Source organism: Lathyrus oleraceus, chromosome 5 (assembly GCF_024323335.1).
Source record: "Lathyrus oleraceus cultivar Zhongwan6 chromosome 5, CAAS_Psat_ZW6_1.0, whole genome shotgun sequence".
NCBI classification, from domain to species: Eukaryota; Viridiplantae; Streptophyta; class Magnoliopsida; order Fabales; family Fabaceae; genus Lathyrus; species Lathyrus oleraceus.
This window is the reverse complement of record NC_066583.1, coordinates 200937172-200946823: the sequence shown is the minus strand read 5'-3', so window position 1 is coordinate 200946823 and position 9652 is coordinate 200937172.

Genomic DNA, 9652 nt, shown 5'->3' with positions numbered 1-9652 from the left:
CCACTTTCATAACAAATTATGCGAAAAGGGAGATGGTCTTGAGTCTTCGATTCCTCTCCTCAAACGCTTGGATATGAGTTGTTTTACTCAGTCATTCAAGTATTTGTCATTCATGCTAAAATACATCAACCATACGCAAACTTATTTTCGTAATCACTCAGATGAAAAAGAAAGTGGTCTAGAGTCTTCTATTCCCTTTCCTGGTTATTAGGTGTAACACCTCAAAATTTGCCCTCCTCTCTTGGGACTAGCTTAGCATATTGCATTTCATTTGTAGGACATTAGTAATTGCATCTTTGCATGTCATATGGAGACAATAAGCAAGTCATCCTCCCAAGTCTTGGTCAGAAGATAAAAAGGTTAAGATGCAAGATTGAGGGTCTCATAAATTAATCACTAGCCATCTGAGGGTTTGTGCTTCAAATTAGGGTTTTCTTGGTTCCTCAAGGAGGTTGATCTTTATCTTGGCTGAAATGGCACATCATCATCATCCTGGTTTTATCATCACCAAGAGATTCATTATTCATGATCAGTTCCTTGGGATTAGGGTTTTGACCTCTGGTCAACCCTAATCATCTGAATTGTGCCAATCAGGGCTTGTCAAGGAGATGAGGTCTTCATTGAGAGAGGGATCATCATATGGTTATATTGAGCTTGTGGAGGCTAAGGTTTCATTTTGGAGCCATTTCATCAGGAGTTTGTGGCTCAGTTTCATCTATGCATGGCCAATTTATCTATCAGTCAACAAAAGTCAACTGTGCATTCAATGATGGATTTGAAGGTGGGAGAGGGTTAGAGACACTTAATTCATGTCCAAATAAGTTTCATTTGACATTTCAAACATCAACATTGAAGAAAATAAAGTCAGATGAAAACTTTCCAAAAATAGAAAGTGACTTGTAATTCAAAATTGCCAAAAATGGAAAGGTTTTCTCCTCAAGATTACATGTCCAAAAATGCTTCAAATGAAATTTTGTCCAACACGAAAGTTGTAGATCTTGTTCTCCCATTTCCAAAAAGTCCAAGAACATGAATTTCTCAAGTGTTGTTGACAAGTTATGGATTAATCTTGGTCAAGAAAATTTGAACTTCAAAAGTGCATAACTTTTGAACCAAAAGGCCAAATGGAGTGGGATTTTTTGCCACATTCTTGTTTTGACATGCTCTATCCAATTCAAGCATCATAATCCATGAATTTCCATTGCAAAAAAATTTTGATTTTTCATTTGAAATTTGGAGGGAAAATGGCAATTTGAAAATTATTCATTGAATTCACTTCCTAACACTTGCCTTGGCTTCTGCACAGCATTTTGAAGTGAATTGAAACATAAAACTTGCACTGTTCCATTGGTATATGCACATGTGGGTGAAATGCAAAATTGGTCATAAAACTTGGTTTTTGCTTAATCTTTTGCATTTTGGCTAATTATGATTAGCAACATCATTAACAGAATATATATAAACCTAATCATAATTGTTTTCTTCATTAACATTGCATAATTCTCAGATCTAGATCTAGTTTTCCAAAAGCTTCACATTTTTCCTCTCAACTTTTCTCCAATTTTCTTCATAAACCTAGCATTGTCCTTGATCAAATCACGATCCAGAAGCATAATTGAGTTGGATTAAAGCAAGATTACAAGGTTTTCGAGCAGCTTTTGGAACTGTTGAAGCACAAGCATCATCCATGGCAGTTTGAGTTTTCAGCTAGATCGTGCACATTTAACATCAAAACCTTGCTTCATTCATGCATATGAGAGCTGAGGAATTTCTGTTTTGACCTTATCAAGCCTGAAACGATCGATTCCACTTCTGCACATCATTGAAGGTCAGTTTTTCGAATGTTCTAATTCTTGAAATTAATGGATGCATGTGGTAGATCTTTGAATGTAGAGTAATCTGAGCTTTGTGGCATTGAATTTCATCAAGAAATGAGTGAGTTATTGTGAATCTAAGATTGATGCATGAAAATGTTTTGGCTCGAATCTTGTGATATAGGATGAGTTAGGTTGAATCGATGTTAGATTGATGATGTACATTGGAAGACGAATCCATTGATATGCATTTCGTTAATTTCTGTGAATAAATTTTCTTGAGCTGATGAATGATGATGAACGCGCGATGAACATTGAAGAACCCTAGGTTTTCTGTTTCCAGAATGAGTTTGATCCGTCCAGCGCGTGATTGCATGGATTTTTCTGTTAGTTGCCATGCATTGGTTATACGTAGGCTTGCGTGTCCAGTTGATTGGTGGATATTGCTTCTCAGTGCCATGTCATATTAGTGATACGCAGCGTTTCAGCATGAAACGCGCCCTAGTTTGAATTGATAGCCACTTCGATTCCCTGCTCTAACATTTTCAAATTTGGCTTCGCATTATTTCATCTTTAACCATCCATGTTCATGTACATTCATCCATGTGTTTTTTTATTTTTTCTCCACTTCAAAAAATCATAAGTCCATGAATACTTATCCAAATCACATGAGGTTTTTTGCACAATGATCTTCATGATGTCTTCTATTTTTTGATGATTTTTCCAGAAATTGTGCACGCATGGATTTTAATTTTGGTTAGGGAATGTGTGTACATGTGTTTTCTTGACATGCCTTGCCATTTTGATTGTGAAATTATGAGATTTTATCCAACATTCTTGAGATTTTGCATGCTTAAAATAGACACCTTAAGGGACATTTTGGTATAGAGTTTGCATTTTTCTCATTTCTGGTTGATGAGTTATGACATGATTAATGTAGGTGTGACAATGTGTGTCACACCATTGCTTGTCCAACTTGTGGATTTTATTTACCATGCCAATTCAATACCAAATGATGTGAATGTTTGCATGATGCTACTTCTGAATGTTAGGATTGCTTGTGAATTTTTATGGAATTTTTGGATTCAATTTGGATTTGTTTGAGATTTTCTCTTCTGGCTTGTCATTTGTGGACTTTTTGAGAGTCATGAACTTAGATGATTTGTGAAATTCTTGATGTTTATCATATGAACTTGCAATTTTGCACATTGATTCTAGACACTTTGAAGTTTATCTTGGCTTTGGTTTGAGACATGTATCATGTGTAGATTCTGTTTTAGGCTTGTGTGAAGTTGATGCATGAAATTGTGCCCTATTTGAGCTTGTTTTGCCTTGCCTTGCCTTATGGAATTTATTTGACATGTCTATACTTGTCCAAATGCTTTGAATTTTGGTGTGTTGATCATGTGATGAGTGCTGTTTAGCCATGATTTTTCTTGGGATTTATTGAATTATTTTTGAGTTGATGTGGATTGGTTCATTCTGTTTGCTTCAATGAGCTTTGAACTTGCATGCTTTGCCTTAGATGCTTTGTGAAATGAAATTGGTTGATGATATGGACATGAGACCACTTGGATGATGTTCTAATTTGATTGAACTTGATTTATGCCAATTTTCATGTTCTGTTTTGAATTATTTCTCCCTCTTTGACCCTAGGCCTTGTCCTAGTGGTTAGTGCTTATGTTTGAGTTGTGTTTTCAGGACAAGAAGCATATGGCCTTGAGGAGTTGGATTCATTTGCTCATTTGGATTGATGTTTGATTGATATTGATTAACATTAAGTTGTTTTGCAGGTGGATTATCTCCTTTGAGTTGAGCTTGTGTTTTGCTTTGATGCATTGCTTGTTGTCTGTTTGTACAGTTAACTGTTGACCATTAGTTTGTCTGTTTGACTATTTGAGTTGAATACTAACTGAGCTAGATTGTTTTCAGGTACATTAGTTGCTATAGTTCTTTTGAACTTGCTTTTGTTGTTGCTTGGTTGTTTAACCAATTGAGGTAGAATTCTCTGACTTCATGTAGTCTGGAAGACTTGGCCTGTTATTTGGTCAGGCACCTGTCTGAAGCCCTCCTTAAGAGGCAATGCTTGTGAATGTTTATCTTTGTACCAAGCAGGAAAAGACCTTTGATAAGGCAATTGGCAGATACAAAAGATGTGCAATCCATCTCTTGCTATTCAGTCAAGTCATCCCTTTGCTCACACAACTGGTGTTGATGCATTGTGGATATTAACCCAAGATCTCTGTTGAGTCAGTCATAAGTGTAGAAGGGTTCCCACTTTCTGAACCCACACTTACATTTTTCTGAAGCTCTCCCTGGCCAGGGATAAGAGTTGTGAGGCACACCCCTCACTTCCCATTTCATCTGCTTCACCCTAACTCTCAATGTTAGGGTTAAGAGCTAACATCACCCGATTACAGTTGGCTTGTGTTTCACAGCCTAACCCTTGGGTGAGCCCACTTTGTTTGTATATAGTGTGTGTTAATTGTGTGTATGTTTGCTTTGTGTTGCTTGTATGCTTTGCTTTGCCTGTTTAGGATAGCTTGCTACCTTTGCAAGTTAGATAGAAAACTCAACCTAGGACCATTGTGGAATACATGATAACTATTAGGCTCGAGTCAGTCTCCCTTCTAGTTTGTCATTTCCCAGTCTCTGGTTAGGAGAAAGTTTCTCCCCTGTTCAGGGGAACTATGTTGCCCTGATCCTCATACCAGATGAGGTACGTAGGCAGGAGGTCGTACGAGATCTCTCCGGGCACCCTTTTTCTTTTTGTGTGTGTTTGCTTGACAGTTGCTAGGCTCGAGTGCCAGACTCCTTAGTAACTTGTTTGTTGGTTAACCTTCTCGTGTGTGTTAGGAGATGGACGTAAGACCAGCGATTGGCAGTCCGTATCCTATTGGTGTTTGTTGGTGTGGAGTCTGACGTAAGCCCAACGATTGGCAGTTGGTTTCCAGTGTGTGTTTGTTGGTTCGGAGTCTGATGTAAGTCCAGCGATTGGCATTCGGTTTCCATGTTTGTCGGTTTGTGTGGAGTCTGACATAAGTCCAGCGATTGGCAGTCGGTTTCCTGCGTGTGGTTTGTTTGGCGTGCGTGAGCCGAACTACGGTAGCTCTGATTCTCATTCCAGATGAGATACGTAGGCATAGGATGCGATATCCTAGTGAGCCCGTTCCTCTCTTATCCCACCTGTGTTGTTTTCAGTGTGTGTGTGATGTTTGTGAGCAGTTTTAGCAACCTTTTTCTTTCCTTTTGAGCGTGGATCCCGTCGAGTACGACGGATGCGGAGGGGTGCTAATACCTTCCCTTCGCATAACCGACTCCCGATCCCATCTCTTTGGTCGCGAGACCATTTCCTTTCCAGGTTTACTTCGAGCGTTTCCTTTCCCTCTTTTGGGATAAATAACGCACGGTGGCGGCTCTGTTTGTTTTGTTTTAGCCCGCCGGTTGTTTTTCGCGGATGCGACATTAGGATACGAGTTGTCTTACTCGATTATCCGAGTATTCGTCATCCATTTAAAACACCTTAATTATTATCAAATCCTTTCTGTAATTAAGGATGAAAAAGAAAGTGGTCTAGAGTCTTCTATTCCCTTTCCCGACTGTTAGGATACGAGTTGTCTTACTCGATCATCCGAGTAATCGTCATCCAACCAAAAATCTCAACACAACCTATCAAGTTTATCCTTTCTCGCCCTCGTGCGATCAAAACCAGTCAAACAAAACATCTAACATATTAATCTAACTTGTCACCCTCGTGTGATCAAAACTCTTTTCAAAAAAGAACACTATTTAATCCTTTCTGATGCGCACAACAAACTAGTGCTTAAGCCTCCGCCGAGAGTAGACAAGCCAACGTTTATCCTTTAGAATGCGATCTAGACAGTCGTTCATTAAAAGACACCAACAAACCGTAGTTCCCCGAACTACGAATGCTCTGACTTCCTTATTGCACCATAAGGATACGTAGGCAGGAGATTGATGTATCTTCGCGAGCACACTAATAAAAAACCTCCCCTTTCCTTTTCTGAGGTTCCCATCCATTTCAATTTCTAATATTTTATAACCCAAAGATAACAAACAAACATAAATTAACACTCGAAACGCAAATTAGAACTAAAAGGTTCTCGTTGAGTACAACAGACGTAAGGGGTGCTAATACATTCCCCTTACGTAATCCACTCCCGAACCCGAATATGGTTGCGACGACCATTATTCTATTTTCCAAAGGTTTTGTCGATATTTTCCTATTCCTTCATTGGGATAAATAAAGTTCGGTGGCGACTCTGTTCGAACATAAATTTTTCCGCGACCATCGCGAGGAATCGCATTTTTCGAGATGTGACATGTCCTTCTAGTAGTCAATTTTTTCTCCATCAAAAACTGAAGGTTTTGCGTTGTAGCTATCTCTTTCATTTGTGTTGGCCATGAAGTTTTTCTCACCCTGGGTCTCTCTACACGATTAAGTGTTGGATTCAAAAAAATCAATAATAGAGTTGGAGCTCTGATACCAATTGAAGGTAGAGAAACAAGAAATGGGGGTTTGAATTTTTTCAGAGGAATTAAAATATTTTTGCAACAACACACGCACAGAATAAATAATAACAACACAAGTGATTTATCCTGGTTCGCTTGAAATTCAAACTTACTCATGTCCACCCGGCCAAGGTGATTTCGCCTTCAATAAGGACTTAATCCACTAATCTCAATAGATTATAAAGTTCGTCTAAGAGTTCAGCAACCTCTTAGCCCTCTCAAGTCTACAGACCTAAATAAGTCACTTGAGGAATCAAAAGCAATTACAAGAATTACAAGGTGTTTCGCTAGATGCTTGTAGATAAGCAGTATAGACATAATTTAAGAACAGTGGAAGATAAACACACAATATTGAGCAACAACTCTTGTATGGAAACTCTTTTTACAACAATAATGGTGAATGAATAATCAGAGTATGATAATGATTTTGTATGAAAGTTATTTTTTCAGCAAGTTGTGAAGAGGCCCTTATATAGCACTTGAGATGATACCGTTGGGGAAAATCAATAAAGATTTCATGCTAGCTGTGGGAGTTAAATGTAGTAAATTTCTTTTCCTTTCCATAGAAGTCTTAAAGCATAATCAAATGTTTCCTTAAAAGGATTGTACTACAATTTGAATGTTTCCAGCTTTAGTTTTTGACTAGGTGACGTCTGATGGCGTGTTTCTGAGCATATGTCAGAGTGAGGTTAGCATGATCAGAGTCTTCAGAGTTAGAGTCTTCATATTTCTCTTGTAGAGTCTTCAGATAGAGTTCTTAGAATCAGATCATCAGAGCTTGAACTTCAGAGTCAGATTCTTCAAGTGATTGCTCCTTAGATGCATTCTGTTCAGGGTCAGATGTGATTTGTCTTTGTGCTGGGCAGTGCTTCTGGGCTAATTCAGATGCCAGATATTCGCTTCTGAATAGTCATAAGGTGACTTATCATTTTAACTTAGAATCTTGCACACTTAACAAAAACTGTTAGGGTACCAAATTGTTTTGTTCTTTGTTATCATCAAAACTTAGAGATATATTGTAGAATCAAAATCTTGTTCTAATAGTCTTTACTTAATCATTTCACCTTTACAGACCCCGTGCTTGAGAAATTGTGGACCGTAATATCATAAAAAAATCCCATCAATGGCCAACTTCCTTGGCTCATCACCTTTCTAACTCATAAATAACACGGGGAATATTTGAATAAGGTGGGGTGGGTCATATGGAGAACATGTGGTTGAGTTCGCCCCATTTTCTACTATATTGTGTCGTGGAAGAGTAATATGTCAAGACATGTTTTAAGTGAAGTAACAGAATCCTCTTAGTCAATAACTGAAATTTTCCAAGTCATGGATTAACAACACCTCTTATATTAAAGGGGCGACTCACCATATTCACTCTATTATTGTGTCAAGGTCAGGGGACTTGTGGCCACCCTAACAGGTGTTAGAACTAGTCTCTCTGAGAAACAACCATATATATATAACTGCATAGCCAAACAGTTAGGTCGATTCATTTACATATTAGAATCTAAAATCTCTCTTCTCCTTCATATGGATAGTAGATCAATATAAATTGTAATCACAAGTACATATTACATTAATTATAGCACATGAAATAATCAACCATTTTAGAGCGTTGGATCAAATTTGCCCAAAGAAATCACATTTTAAGAAATGGTGTGGAAGATTCTCCTTTTTCTCCCACAACCACTTCTGGATCATATTCATATTGAGGCAAAATATATAATGCATCTCTTTACCAAGTTATCTTTAGTCTGGATTCAGGTATTTAAAAGTTTTCACCTAAATAAAGAGACTTTAAGAGGCATGACTTTGCTGCAAAGAAGTTCTCAAATCAACTCAGAGTCAATTTGACATGTACGAGTCAAAATATGATAAGTTTTTTTTCATGGTATACACGGACTCAAGATCTCGGCTCCTCGCCCAATAGTCAGCTAAATTATATTGCTAAACAAAATTACTTAACAAAGAATAACACTCAACCACATATTCCTCTTTCCAGACAAAAAAAAGTTTCTCCTTCATCTCCAACCTAACAAATCTAATGATAATAACAAGTGCGAGTAGTGTGGGGAAGTCCTACGTCGATTAGAAATGTGGAGATTTGAACATTTATAAGTGGGAGAACTCACACACCTATCACCTTAAGATTTTGGGTGAGTATGTAGTGTGTCTCTCACAAAGGTGTGTTCCTCTTAAATAAAAAAAATCCAAAGTAAAAATGATCCTTGAATTAGCCCAAAAAATGATATTATGAGCTTTTGGTTCGAGTGAAGGGACTAGTTTACTTGTATTGAAAATCTTGTAGGTGATGTCCCGTTGAAAAGTGTCAACGGTGGTACAACTGTATGTAAATAAAAGAAGCTTCCATTTGATGGGACATTGTAGATATACTCACACTTGAGAGGGAGTGTTGAGAATAACAAGTGTGAATAGTTTGAGAAAATTTCATATTGATTAAAAATGGTGACTTAAGCATTTATAAGTGAAAAAGCTCACACATCTATCATCTTAAAATTTTGGATAAATATATGAGATATTTCTATCAAAGATGTTGTTCTTAAAGAAAAAAACCCAAAATTAAAAATACTCTCCTATGTTGATCCTATTAGCCCCAACAAAATCGCCACTTCTATCCTACCTTTTCCTTTTCTACTTCTAAAATGTTCTGAAATGTTAAGACCATGATAAATCACAAAGACACTTTAAAATATTTCATAGGTCAAAAATGATTTCTTGCCCCTCTAGCTTCACCTAAAACAAAGTAAAGGAAAATAATTGTAAGAATGGTGGATTTAAAATTGATAAATATTATTTAAATTAATTATGGACAATGTTAAGAACTAAAATTAAAACATTTATTTTAAAAAGTTTACCTTGGTTTCATTTAAAGTTTATATTCTTTTTATTGTTTTTTTAACATATGCGTAGATTTTTTAAGTTTTTAAAGAACAAGTCGATATCCTTAATTAAATTGTTTTTGTAAATATTTAATTCAGTTGGGTATAGTACTGTATTATCATATCTCGGTAAAAGATAGTAACGCATAATAGCAAATTTCCTTTTCTTAAAAAAAATTTACTTTTACCTCAATTGATTACGTAAGTAAATCATTACTCACGCAATCAACATATATTAAAACAAAATAAAAAAACTCATTGTTTTAAGAAAAAACTATTGACCACAGGTTTCTCAAATATTATCTGTGGGATGATAAATTACTACTCCTAAAACTACTCGGCAGGAAAAACTCCTATAAAAATTACTTACTATTGTTTAATTGTATTAATAATTAACAAATT